Raw genomic sequence first — 13582 nt, 5'->3', positions numbered from 1 at the left:
TAGGGAAATCCTGGCTAAGATTTTTCTGAATACAGATGCGGCATAGATTATAGTTATAAACTGGGAAGTGATACATACCATATGTTTCACTTTACTGGTTTTTTTGGTCCCATTTTCCAGGCCTTAATAACAGGCACCAAATGTGTATGTTTATAATAGGGAATTTATGTTTACTTCTGGGATGAAATGGATTTATTTATGTGATGGGTTTTCTTATTTATTAAAAAGATTCCATTGGAGTGGGATTTTGCTGACCTCACTTTTGTTAGGGGGGATTACTGTTTAAGTAAGGAGCTCATATTTTATGTTAACTGGACCAATTTCATAGGAAAGTAAGCACTGACTGAAGGTTATGCTCCGATTGCTAGGAGACCTGTCATCTGACAGCTACTTAGCTTAGCAACCATTGTGATGCATGGGCGATTTTATCTCTGTAGGCTTACCAAAGCAGCATTTAAAACTGCAGAGTTCAAAAGGCATGCTGTTGAGAAGAGTAGCTGCAGAGAAACTAATCTGAGATGGCACATGCTCCTTCAGAAATTCAACCTGTGTCTCCTAAAGATGCACCAACTGGTTCAGAATCCTCCATTACATCTCCATGGTGTGATAACTCAATCACTGGGGACTTGGACTTGAAGTCTCAGATTGAAGAAAAGGCTTTTCGGGCTTTGTCTGAAGGCTCCCTGATAAAAAAGCCATGTCGCACATTGTGTGCCTCTGAACCAGATGAAGACGATGATTTTCTTCCTCTGCCCTTTCCCAGAAAACTTTGGAAAACTGCTGAAAGTGATCACTTTAAGTCCACTTGGTGGGAAGCAAATGGAACCTTGATAGTGATTAATGAAGAACGCGTCAAGAAAGAAGTTCTGGAGAGAAAGGGTCCGTTCAGAATATTTGAAACTGAGAGTATGAAAAGCTTAGTTTGACAGCTTAACCCCTATGCATTTAATAATTTGCAAAGGAATTTTCAAAGATGTGCCTCACTAGCTGACTTTCTGGCAGAAGAAAATGAAGTCTGTGCTTGGATCATGGCATTAAGAAATTTCCAGTTACTACTTATAGAGGGAGTGTATAAGATTTTCTTTGGACATGTGCAAATATGTTCATCCATATAGGGTCAAAGTAGACCTTGAAAGTGGGGTGAAGTACTGTTCCATTTTTATTATGATGATTATTTTTTGTCTTTTTGCCATTTCCTGAGCCACTCCCATGGCATATGGTGGTTCCCAGGCTAGGGGTTGAATTGGAGCTATAGCCCCCGTCCTACGCCAGAGTCACAGCAACGTGGGATCCAAGCCACATCTACAAAGTACACCATAGCTCACGGCAACACCAGATCCTTAACCCACTGAGCAAGGCCAGGAATCAAACCCGCAAACCCATGGTTCCAAGGCAGATGCGTTAACCACTGTGCCACGACAGGAACATCCATGCTCAACATTTTTAAATTGAGGATGGCTTGGTCATAAAATATTTGGGATGATAAATCATTGTCCTAGCCTCCTTGAGGCTTGTCAATGAACCTCAAAAAATGCAGGTCACAGAGCCTAATACTATTAATGTAAATATACCAGACATTTTTCCTTGAGGGCAATAGTTGGCTGTGACCACTAAGAACATTTTTGAAAATATTAGCAATGGACGTGTATTGTCTCATGATATTAACTCCATATGATGCAAAGAGTCAGATATTATGGTTTCTGTCTCCTCATGTCCTTGTTTCAAATACCATTAAATAAATTTCTCCTTGGTTTTAGCTGCAGTTCTACCATAATCCAAACTTTAAATGAGGCTGTCCTCAACTGTTGGTAAGGAGGAAAAGAAGAGTCACGTATAAAAATGTTTCTCCAGTATCGGCTTCTTTACTTCAAGGTTGCAGCAAGAATCACTCTAGAACAGGGCGTAAGGTGGATAATCATAATTCTGATTTTGAAGCAGAAACTCGTGGAGAAAATGCATTTTCAACCTCCACAAATTTACATGTGCCTTTAGTAAGAAGGCCTTCTACCAGCCAGAGAATTTCTAATACAACTACCCCCGTGAGAAGTGACGTTTCTTCTACATCATCAGCATCAGCCAGACCACAGGACAAACTGTTGTGGCTCAACATGCTACTTTAAATCAGTTGACCACGTTTCATACGCAGTCACAAAGCAGCTACTCTCCAGCAAGTGGCCACCTTGTGAATTTCATTACAACTACCACTTCCATGTCTCAGTACCACCTTATTTCTCCCTTCCCGAGTGGTTATTTTGGAATGACGGTGAAGTCGTCCCCTTTTCCAACCAGATATCAGAATATACCACCAAGAGAGGGCCCTTTGTCTAACCCTCAACCAACCAACCATCCGTGGTTCCCATTGCCAATGGCCACTGATACCTCTGCTGCCTCTCTCTCAAGGCCAACACCTCCATCCTCTTCATTATTTGAACACCATCCTAATTTTGACCTATCAACGGTCTATACATTCTGCAGGATAGTGAAGATGAACATTTATGCTTGCAAATGTCAACAATTTCCTGCAATTCCTTTATTTCAAAAATAAACATATATGTTCATCTTCATAGTTGCAATTACTTCATTTATGAAACAATTAAGGGCTGTGTTTCTTTTTCTAAAATGATGTTTATTTTTTCTATCATAGCTTGTTTCCCATGTTCTGTCAAGTTTCTACTGTTGAGCAAAGTGACCCAGGCACACACTACCCCAACCACCCAAGACCCACACCCATACACGTACGCATCCTGTTTTTTCACATAACCCTCCGTTGTGCTCCATCAAAAGTGACTAGATGTAGTTCCCATTGATTTACAGCATGAGCTCATTGCATACCCACTCCACATGCAATACTTTGCACCTTTTCTAACCCCCGATTTCCAGTCCATCACAATCCTGCCGCCTCCCCTTTGGCAACCCAAACACTGTTGTCCACATTCATGAGTTTCGTTAAGGTGGAAAGTTCCACTTGTGCCATCTGTTACAGTCCACACATATGTGATATCGTATTGTATTCGCCTTCCTCTTTCTGAGTAACTTCACTTAGCATGATCTTCTCTAATCCCAGCCATGTTGCTGCAAATGGCATTACTTTGTTCATTTTATGGCTGAGTCGGGGTTCCATTGTGTGTATGTGTGTGTATATGGAACACATACACACCACATCTTAGTCCAATCTTCTCAATGGACATTTAGGTTATTTCCCTGTCTTGGCTCTTGTGGACAGTGATGCAATGAACATACATGTGCTTGTGTCTTTTTCAAGGGAAGTTTTTTTCCAGCTGCATGCCCAAGAGTGGGATTTCTGGGTCGGTCAGGTACTAGTTCTATACTTACTTTTCTGAAGTATTTCCATGGTGGTTTCCTTAATGGTTGTAACAATTGACATTCCTTTCATCAGTGTAGGAGAGTTTCCTTTTCTCCACACCCTCTCCAGCATTTTTTTATATGTGGACTTGTTAAGGATGGCCATTCTGACAGGTGAGAAAGGTACCTCATAGTAGTTTGTATTTTCACTTCCCTAAGAAACAATGATGTTTAGAATTTTTTATGTGCTTTCTGACCATCTGTATATATATTCTTTCGTGGAATGTCTATGCAGGTCTTTTGCCCCCTATTCCATTGGGTTGTTGGCTTTTTTGTGGTTGAATTGTATAAGGTGTTTGTATATTTTAGAGATTAATCCCTTTTTAGTTGCATGGTCGGAAACAATTTTCTCCCATTGTTAGTTGTCCTTTTGTCTTTTTAGTGGTTTTCAATGCCAGATTGTTTTGTGGTTTTTCCATATTTGAAAATTTTGGTAGTTAGACAGGAATATTTGACATGCCTCCTTGATGATAACGGTTTCAAAAAAGAAAATGCAACTAAGGAAAAAGACAGTGGGAGTTAAGTGATTTCTGAAATAGTCCAGGTTGTATTGAATGGATGCCTAAATTAAGATGGTAGGGAAAGAGGGGCAGATGAAGTTCAGTTTTGAAAGGGAAAATACATATTCTTTATGTAGCATTTTCTCAGCTGCATTATACTCTGTTATTTCAAAGTGAACTTGGATCTTACCTGACAAGATTGTCTTCATTACAAAAATAAATAAATAAATTTCATGGGGTTCCCACCATGGCTAAGAAGTGAACGAACTGAACTAGTGCTGATGAGGAAGTGGCTTCAACCCCTGGCCTCACTCAGGGGGTTTTAAAGACGCAGAGTTGCCATGAGCTGTGATCAAAGTGCAGATGTTGCTCAGTTCCAGCATTGCTATGGCTGTTTTAGGCCAGCAGACACAGCTCTGGTTTGACCCCTAGCCTGGGATCCTCCATATGCCAAATGTATGGCCCTATAAAGACAAAAAGAAAAAGATAAGCATAAGTTAGAAAATACATTTCATCCTCCAAACTACAGCATAGTTTAGCTTCCCCAGGACCCATGTCCATAAGTGCACCATAACTGCAATAATGAAGGCCAATGACATAATCAGCGATTGCATCACCATCAGCACATGGTGGTAGTTTCGAATGAAACATTTACCAAACAAACAAACAAACAAACAAAAAACGAGGGGGTATCATTATTGTTTTAAAATGCTCAAACTCTCTGGGTTAGGTGTGCCTTTATTTCCTCCCCTTTATATTTCCTGGTGCACACTTATAGGTTGCGTTCTTGCTTTCCACAAAGAGAGGCTTAAATAATTATGCTGGTCTTTAATGCCAAACCTTAGCATGGCTAACAAATCCGTTGAAGATGCAGAATCTGTCTGACTTGGCAGCTTCATGTTTCTGTTTCGCCACCTTTCTGGAGCCACATTCAGAAAAATTGTTTTCAGTCCTACCAGCAGTCATGTTACAATGTTTCTTGGAGTTGAAAGTACTTCTTGTGGTTGCCTGTTGGGGGGGGGGGGGAGGGATCCGGAGCTTGGGCTTATCAGACAGAACTTAGAATAGATTTACAAGGAGATCCTGCTGAATAGCATTGAGAACTATGTCTAGATACTCATGTTGCAACAGAACAACGGGTGGGGGTAAAACTGTAATTGTAATATATACATGTAAGGATAACCTGATCCCCTTGCTGTACAGTGGGAAAATAAAATAAATAAAAAATAAAAAAATAAAAAAAAGAAAGTACTTCTCTTTGTCTACAAAAGCAAGGCACTATTGTTGGGGAGGGCAAGGGGAGGAGGGGTGAGCCCCAAAGAAATCTCCCTGCTCACATGTGCACAGGCTCTCCGAGGGCAGGTTGCTCCTGATGCAGGCTATGGGTGGCAAGAAGCCACTTGCTTGGGCTACAGCACCCTGGATTCATCTTGGGCAGGCTAGAGGCAGCCAGGCACCTCTGGTGCAGGCTTAGTACAGCAGGGGCTAAGTGAAATGTGGTGCCTCTTGTGTACTCTACAGGCACCAGGGTAAAACCAAAGTATTCCTCTCAGAAGCCACAGGTCACAGCCTGTGACCACAGTCACCTAAGAGGTCAGAAAACAGAGATGGTGCTGCAATTGAGCACCAACAACTGTTGCTCTCACACCCCTAGGATCATACTGGCCCTGCAGCTGTCACTGCCAGATGCTCCAGATAGCACCCAGATGCTTGGAAACTGTCCTTTGCCAAGGCCCTGCAACTAGGAGCAGCAGGTGCAGCACCTCCTGTGTGGGCTAAGAGGGACAGGGTGCTTCTTCCCAGCATCTACAGTTGTAAGGCAAACCACCATGGTTACCTCTGACTCCAGAGGTGGGCATGGCCTACTACCACTTGTGGCCCTAATCATCTCCGAGGGCACCACCGAGGTCATTGTGACCAAACACTGCCTGTTTTTGCTCTCACTACTCTGGGAATACACACACATCCTACTGCTGCCACTACCAAATGGTCCAGGTAGCTTATCATTGTGCATGAAGCTCATTATCACCCCCTCAACCTTGAAAGTAGGAGTTACCTGCATCACCTTCCTGCAAGTCCTTGCTGCTGCTAAGATCCCATCAATAACCAGCACTATCCCTTGCTGCCTTCTCCCTGCAAATACACTCAGCACCCTTGGCATGATAGCCTGCTCACACCAAAGAAAGAAGCAGCAAATATACAAACACCCATGCCCAAAAATACAGGGTAACCACCCAAAGAATACAAGGAGTTACCCTTGCATAGCTGTAAGCCTCCAAGTGTATTTTGGCTTCCCCAAACTGACAGGAAAAGAAAAACATGGGCAAGGTGAAGAAGCTCAGGAATAACTCTCAGGCAAGGGACGGGAGAATTCATGGGAAGCAGCAAACAAGGAAACAGAACTTTGGAGGCTGAGAGGCATTGAGTTCAAAAGGGAAGTAGTGGAAATACTGAAAAAATGAAGGCTGATTATCAAGGAGTTAAGAGCAGATAAAAACATTAGTGCAGATTACTTTAGAGGGAACTACAACATATAAGGAAAAATAGAAAAAAAATAGAAAATTCATTTGCAGAGACCCAAACTGAGTTAAAGAGCAGGATGACTAGTGCAGAGGAATGAATTAGTGACTTGGAAGATAGAATGATGGAAATTACCCAATCAGCACAGCAGACAGAAAGACAAATGAAAAAACACAAAAGCAATATAAGAGATCTATGCGATAATATAAAGCATGCCAATCTATGCATAAAAGGCATTCAAGAAGGAGAAGAAAAAGAAGAGATGATTGAAGATATATTGGAAGTAATTATGCCTCAAACTTTCCAAACTCTAGGAAAGAGATATCGAGATGCAGTAATCGCAGAAGGCCCCCAACACTTTGAACCCAAATATGCCCGCACCAAGACATGTTGCAATAAAAATGGCAAAAGGCGAAGATGGAGAGAGCATTCTAAAGGTAGCAAGAGAGATACAAATCCTTAATTATAAGGGACCTCCCTAAACACCGGATTTCTCTACAGAACCACTACAGGCCTGACGAAAGTAGCAAGATATACTCAACTTTCCAAAAGGAGAAATCTGCAGCCTAGAATACTCTACACAGCAAATGTATCACTACTTTGTGTATGTATTTATTTTTGAATATCATTTAAAATAGAAGGGGAAATAGAGAATTTCTTCAACAAACAAAACCTAACAGAGTACATCAACATTAAAGCCATTCTTAAGGAAACAATGCAAGGGCTTCCCTAAGAAAAGTAAATTAACATAGAAAAATAAAATATAAAGTAAAATAAAATATAAAATAAAATAAAATATAAAATAAAATAGCATAAGTAGTAAGAAATAGGGTGGAAGAAATCCCAAGGGGAAAGTAATCACTTAAATAAGTCAGAATACAGAACTAATAAATTAATAAATACATAACTACATACATACCTACTGTAATAGTGACCATAAACTCAAGGGACAACTAAAGGACACACATGAAGATATTAATAAAGAACTTCAAATTCATAGAAGGTAGGTAAGGAAAGGAAGAAAATATAGACTCCTATTTTTAAATAAAATGTGTTCAAGCCTATATGAATACCAGTCTAAAGCTAGCAGATATAGGGAGAGTTTAGCATACTTAAAAAACAGGGAAACCACAACACAAAACCAAACATTACATTCACATAAAACCAAAAAAAAAAAGTACACAAACATACAATAAATGGAAATCATCCAACCCAAACCAAACAACAGAAAAGGAACAAAGGAGATACAGAGCATCAACTGAAAAACACGGGGAAAGTGGCAATAAATACATCTTTCTCAAGAATTACCTTAAATGCCAATGGACTGAATACTCTGATCAATAGACACAGAGTGTCAGATTGGATAAAAAAGCAAAAACATACAAGCTGCTGTCTACAATGACTCACTTCAGAGCAATGACCTCAAGCAGACTGACATGAGGGAATGGGAAAAGATATTTCATGTCAACGGCCAAGAGAGGAAGACAGGAGTTGTGCTAACCATGGCAAACAAAGTAGGCTTTGAAGGGAAGGCCACAAAGAAAGATACAGAAGGATGCAATTTCAGGGAGGCAAGATGGTGGGAGAGTACTGGGACACACTTGCCCTTTCCATCATCACAATACAAATAAACACAACTACACTTAAAACAACTCAAACAGAGCAGCCACGGAACGCTGGCAGAAGAACTGAGACCTCCCAAAACGGTAAGAATCTCTTGACATAACTGGATAGGACAACAGGAAACAAAGAGAGAGAGGGAAGGGGAATCAGGACTGGACTAGCACTCCTGAGAGGGAGCTCTGAAGGAGAAAGGGAACACATACCCTGGAAAATCGCCTAACCAATGGAAAGGTCAGCCAAGTCGGAGGGATCTCCAAGACTCCAAGAAAAACACAGCAGCATGTCTGAAACCTGGGAAGTAGAGTGAGAGCTGCACAGACCATCTGAGCCACACACAGAGACACCAAAGTTAGAGATGCTCCGGTGGGGGCTGGGCACCAAGTCCTAGGCTCCAGAGGTCAGTCCCTGGGAGCATGCTGGTGTGGGAGGCATGGAGAGAGCCTAAGGGATTAGATAAGCAGTTTACCTTGGGTGGAGGGAGCAATATGTGAATGGCTGGGGATTGGAAAGCCCAAATAGAGGGAACCTGGCAGAGGATCTGGACCCACAGGAGAGAGAAGGTGCCATTGTTGGCGAGGGGAGAGCAGGAGGGGAGGGTCAACATAGAAGACTCCTCGAACCACAGTGTGTGCAATTGCCCACTGGCTAATAGAGAGCAGAGCGTTACCAGCACATCTCCACTAATCCACCCCACACCCGCCCAGCCAGAAGCAAACTGTCATCCATTGCAGATTGGTGCCACCCCCTGTGGAGAGCCAACCACTGCCATGGCATTCCCAGGCAGGCCTGCCCACCCATGCAAAGCACCCCACTGCCCCTGGGCACCCTGTAAGCCCTTCCCCACATCAGGATGTGCACCACCACTGCAGCAGGAAGGGGCTATCCCAACCACCCTTGGGAAGCACCCCACTGCTGCAGAGGGGACACACTGGCCCCACCATCTTTGCGAACTGCTCTGCTGATGTGGCATGTCCAGCAAGCCCTGTCAAGCCACAGGAAGGTCAACTCCATCACAGCAAGCACCAGCCACACCTGCCCTCACTCAGGAAGCTCCCCGCTGCCACAGAGCACCCGGGAAAGCCCTGAACATGTGCAGAGTGCACCTCCACCATGGCAAGCACCAGCGAGCCACATCAGGTCTAGGGAAACACCTCTCTACCATGGAGCGACACCTCCATAAATGGAGAAATAACTCAATTCATGTTCAGAAATTGGAAGCAGGAAAACTACTGGGTTTAAAAAATAAATGAGTGGATCTTACTGAATGAAAATCATTCATTAGGTGCATGTTTTTCTCTGCCTGGAATGTTTGCTCCATCACTGTCCTGGATAAATTTTCACTTGCAACAATCTAGGTCTTTTGAGGGCTTGGAAGCTGCATGCCATAGGTTTTGGGGTGTTGTATCTTCGTTGCCATTTGCTTCTAGGTATTTTTTAATTTCCTCTTAGAGTTCTTCAGTGATCCCTTGGTTGTTGAGTAGCATGTTGTTGAGTCTGCCCGTGTTTGTGTTCTTTGGCGGAGTTTTTCTTGTTGTTGCCTTCCAGTCATATAGCGTTGTGGTTGGAAAAGATGCATGATATGATTTCAATTTTCTTAAAGTTGCTGAGGTTGTATTTGTAGCCCAGGATATGATCAATCTTAGAGAATGTTCCATGTGCACTTGAGAAGAACGTGTATTCCGTTGCTTTTGGATGGAATGTCCTATAAATAACTATGAAGTCCCTCTGGTCTAATGCGTCATTTAGGGCCTGTGTTTCCTTATTGGCTTTCCATCTGGTTGATATGTCCATTGCTGTGAGTGGGGTGTTAAAAATCCCCCACTATTATTGTGTTATCATTGATCTGTCCTTTTAAGGTTGTTAGCAGTTGCCTTATATAATGTGGGGAACCTATGTTGGGTGCGTAGGTATTTAAAATTGTTATAGCTTCTTCTTGGATTGATCCTTTGATCATTATGTAACGACCTTCTTTGGCCCTTAAAATATTCTTCATTTTAAAGTCTTTTTTTTCTGATATGCGTATTGCTACTCCAGCCTTCTTTTGATCCGCGTTTGCATGAAAAATTTTCTTCCATCCTCTCACTTTCCATTTGTGTGTGTCCCTAGAAGTGAAGTGGGTCTCTTGAAGACAGCATATATATGGGACTTGTTTTTGTATCCATCCAGCCAGTCTATGCCTTTTGGCTGGGGTGTTTAGTCCATTGACATTGAAGGTAATTATTGACATGTATGCTCTTGTTTCCATTTTATTAATTGCTTTGGATTTGTTTTTATTGCTGTTTTTTTATTTCACTCACTCTCCTCTTGTTCTCTCCTCTTGTGGTTTGATGACTCTCTTTAGTGTTGTACTTATGTTGATGTTTCTTTGTGTGTCAATTGTAGATTTTTGGTTTGCAGTTATTCTGAGGTTTTGATATGAGTCTGTATGTATATAAGGTTGTTTTAAGTTGTTGTTCTCTTCATTGCAAGTTCATCTCCAGTGTCCCTCGTTTGTACCCTGCTCGTCTCATGATTTCTGATTGTGGTGGTATCATTGTGCATGGACGATTTTGTATGTATCTTTCCTGTATACATACCTTCCCTAGTGAGCCTTGTCATTTGTGGGATTTCTGCTTCCTGTTGCCATCCTTTCTTTTGTGCCTAGAGAAGTTCCTTTAGTATTGGTTGTAAGGCTGGTTTAGTGGTGCTGAATTGCCTTAGCTTTTGCTTATCTACAAAACTTTTGATTTCTCCTTCAAATCTGTATGAGAGTCCTGCTGGGTAGAGGAATCTTGGTTGGAGGTTTTATCCTTTCATCACGTGAAGTAAATCATGCCACTCCCTTCTGGCCTGAAGAGTTTCTGCTGAAAAATCTGCCAATAACCTTATTGGGATTCCCTTGTATGTTATTGGTTTCTTTTCCCTAGCTGCTTTCAAGATTTTCTCTTTGTCTTTAATTTTGGTCAGTTTGATTAATATGCACCTCGCGGTATTCCTCCCTGGGTTTATTTTATAAGGTGTACTCGTTGTGCTTCCTGGATTTGAGTGAGTGGTTCGTTTCCCATGTTAGGGAAGTTTTCAGCTATTATCTCTTGGAATATTTTTTCTGTCCCCTTCTCTCTCTCTTCTCCTTCTGGCACCACTCTTATACGGATGTTGGTGTGTTTAACATTGTCCCAGGGTTCTCTGAGACCCTCTTCATTTCTTTTCAACCTTTGGCTCTCTTTTCTGTTCTGCAATCTTACTTTCTACTAATCTGTCCTCCACCTCCCTTATTGGACCTTCTGCCTCCTGTATTCTGCTGTTAGCTGCTTCTAGTGAATTTCTTATTTCAGTTATGCATTTTGCATCTCCTCTGGTTTATGTTGATGTCTTGCATCTCTTTTCTCCGTGTGTCCTGTAAGTTATCCATCTTGGCCTCCAGTTTATCTCCAATGTCTTGCATCATCTTCCGCATCAACACTCTATAAAGTCTTTCTCCTGGAGGCTGAGAATCTCCTCATAGTTGAGCTGATTTTCTGAGGTTGCCCTATCTCCCTCATCAGAGATATTGTTCTCTGTCTTTTCATTTTTATAGGTTTTTGGTGTGGTGACTTTTTACAGATAATAGAGTTGCAGCTGCTCTAGCTTCTGGTGTCTGCCCCCCTTTTGGCTGAAGTCAGTATGGGAGCTTGCAGTAGGCTTCCTGATGGGAGGGGCTGATACCTACCCACTTGTAGGTGGAGCTGATTCTTATCCCTCTGGTGGGTGGGACTTAGTCTCTTGATGGGATTAGAGGCAGCTGTGTGCCTGAGGGGTCTTTAGGTAGGCTGTTTACTGAGGGGCAGGGCTATGATCCCACCTGGATTGGTGTTTGCCCTGGGGCTTCTCAGCACTGACTGATGGATGGGGCCAGGTTTTCCCCAAATGGCCACCTCCAGAGAAAGGTATGGCTGCTGAATATTCCTGAGAGCTTTGCTTTCAATGTCCTTCCCTCACAACAAGCCACGTTCACCCCTGTTTTCCCAGGATGTCCTCCAAGAACTGCAGGCAGGTTTGACCCAGGTTCCTATGGAGACTTTGCTTTGCCCTGGGACCCAGTGCACATTAACCTCTGTGTGTGCCTTTTATGAATGGGGTCTCCATTTCCCCCAGTCCTGTGGAGCTCCTGCGCACAAGCCCCACTGCCCTTCAATGCCAGATGCTCCAGGGGCTCTTTCTCCCAGTGCCAGATCCCCACATGGGAGAGTTTGAGGTGGGGCTCAGAACTCTCACCCCTGGAGGTGAGTCTCTGTGGACCAGTTAGTTTCCAGTCTGTGGGGCTTCCCACCCAAGAGGTGTGGGTTTTTTTTATATCCCAAAATCACCACTCCTACCTTGAAGGGTCCTCCTCTTTTTCCTCCGGAGTAGGTTATCTTCTTTAAGGTTTCTGGTCCATTCGGGTGAAGAATGCTCAGCCTTTAGTTGTGAATTTTGGTGCTTTTAGGATAGAGGTTGAGCTCCAGTCCTTCCCTTCCACCATCTTAATCCCATCTCCTCTACTGGTTCTTAGTCCTCACTCTCATCATTTTTATTCCACATAGTTTTGGAAATTTGAGCCACAGAAATCCATCCATCAAAAAAAAAAAAACTGTAATAATTTGGAAGAAAAAAAGTAAAAATGTCACTTCATGCAGATATATGACAGTATTTAGAAAAGAGGTAAAATTGTCTCCATGCAGGTATATGGTACACTATACAGCAAACCCTAAGGAGGCTGCACAAATACTCTTCAAATTAATCAGTGTATTCAGCAAAATAACAGGATATACGATTAACATTCCAAAATAGGTTGCCTTTCTGAACACTCTTTCTTCTTTATTCCATCTTGGTGTGTTCTAATTCTCCGGGAAGTTGTCCATTTCTACTAGGTTGTCAGATTTATTGGTATGCAACTGGTCATGGTATATTCTTTTATTTTTTCTATTATTATTTCTGCAATTTTCCATTGGTATTTCTTCTTTTTCATTTATTTTGTTTCTTTGGGTTTTACCTCTCCTGTCCTTTGTGGATCTGGACAGAGTTTGGTCAGCTTTCTTTTTAATGATTTTTTCTTGTTTTTGGAATCGCTATTTAATTGATTTCCTCTCTGTTTGTGATTTATCCCCTTCTGTTGACTTTAGAATTTCTTTTTTCTACTTCATTTAGGTGAGGGGCCAAGCTGATTATTTGAGATTTTTCTTCCTTCTTGGGGAAGCCCTCTATCGCTAGGAATTTCGCTCTAAGCACTCCTTTTGAAGCATCCTGTAGAGTTGAAACATTGTGCCTTCACTAGCATTTGTGTTGAGGTATTTTTTCATTTGCTTTGTGACTTCCTTACTGATCTTTGTTTTTGCTTGTTTGTTTGTTTGTTTGTTGTTTGTACCGTGTTGATTACTTTTCATGCATTCAGGGGTTTTTTTTGCCATCTTTTTTTCCTGTGTTGATTTCCTTTTCCATGCCACAGTGGTCAGGGAAGATAGTTGAAATAATTTCCATACTTTTCATCTTGCTGAGTTAGTTTTGTGCCCCAGCATGGGGTCAATCCTTGCCAGTGTTGTGTTTGCACATGTAAAGAATATCTATTCTGATATTCGGTG

The 13582-nt window shown here is 42.1% G+C and overlaps 1 pseudogene; it reads left to right on the top strand.

Annotated features, from left to right (window-relative positions):
• Positions 1–518: 518 nt before the first annotated feature.
• Positions 519–2545, top strand: LOC146394412 (heat shock transcription factor, Y-linked-like; annotated as a pseudogene).
• The last annotated feature ends 11037 nt before the right edge of the window (positions 2546–13582 follow it).

This window comes from Sus scrofa, chromosome Y (assembly GCF_054392235.1).
Source record: "Sus scrofa isolate SSC_HxYL_T2T_F1_AM1 chromosome Y, Sscrofa_HxYL_maternal_Yorkshire_Landrace_v2.0, whole genome shotgun sequence".
NCBI classification, from domain to species: domain Eukaryota; kingdom Metazoa; phylum Chordata; class Mammalia; order Artiodactyla; family Suidae; genus Sus; species Sus scrofa.
Note: the sequence above shows the minus strand (reverse complement) of the source record. Positions and strands in the feature narration are given on the sequence as shown.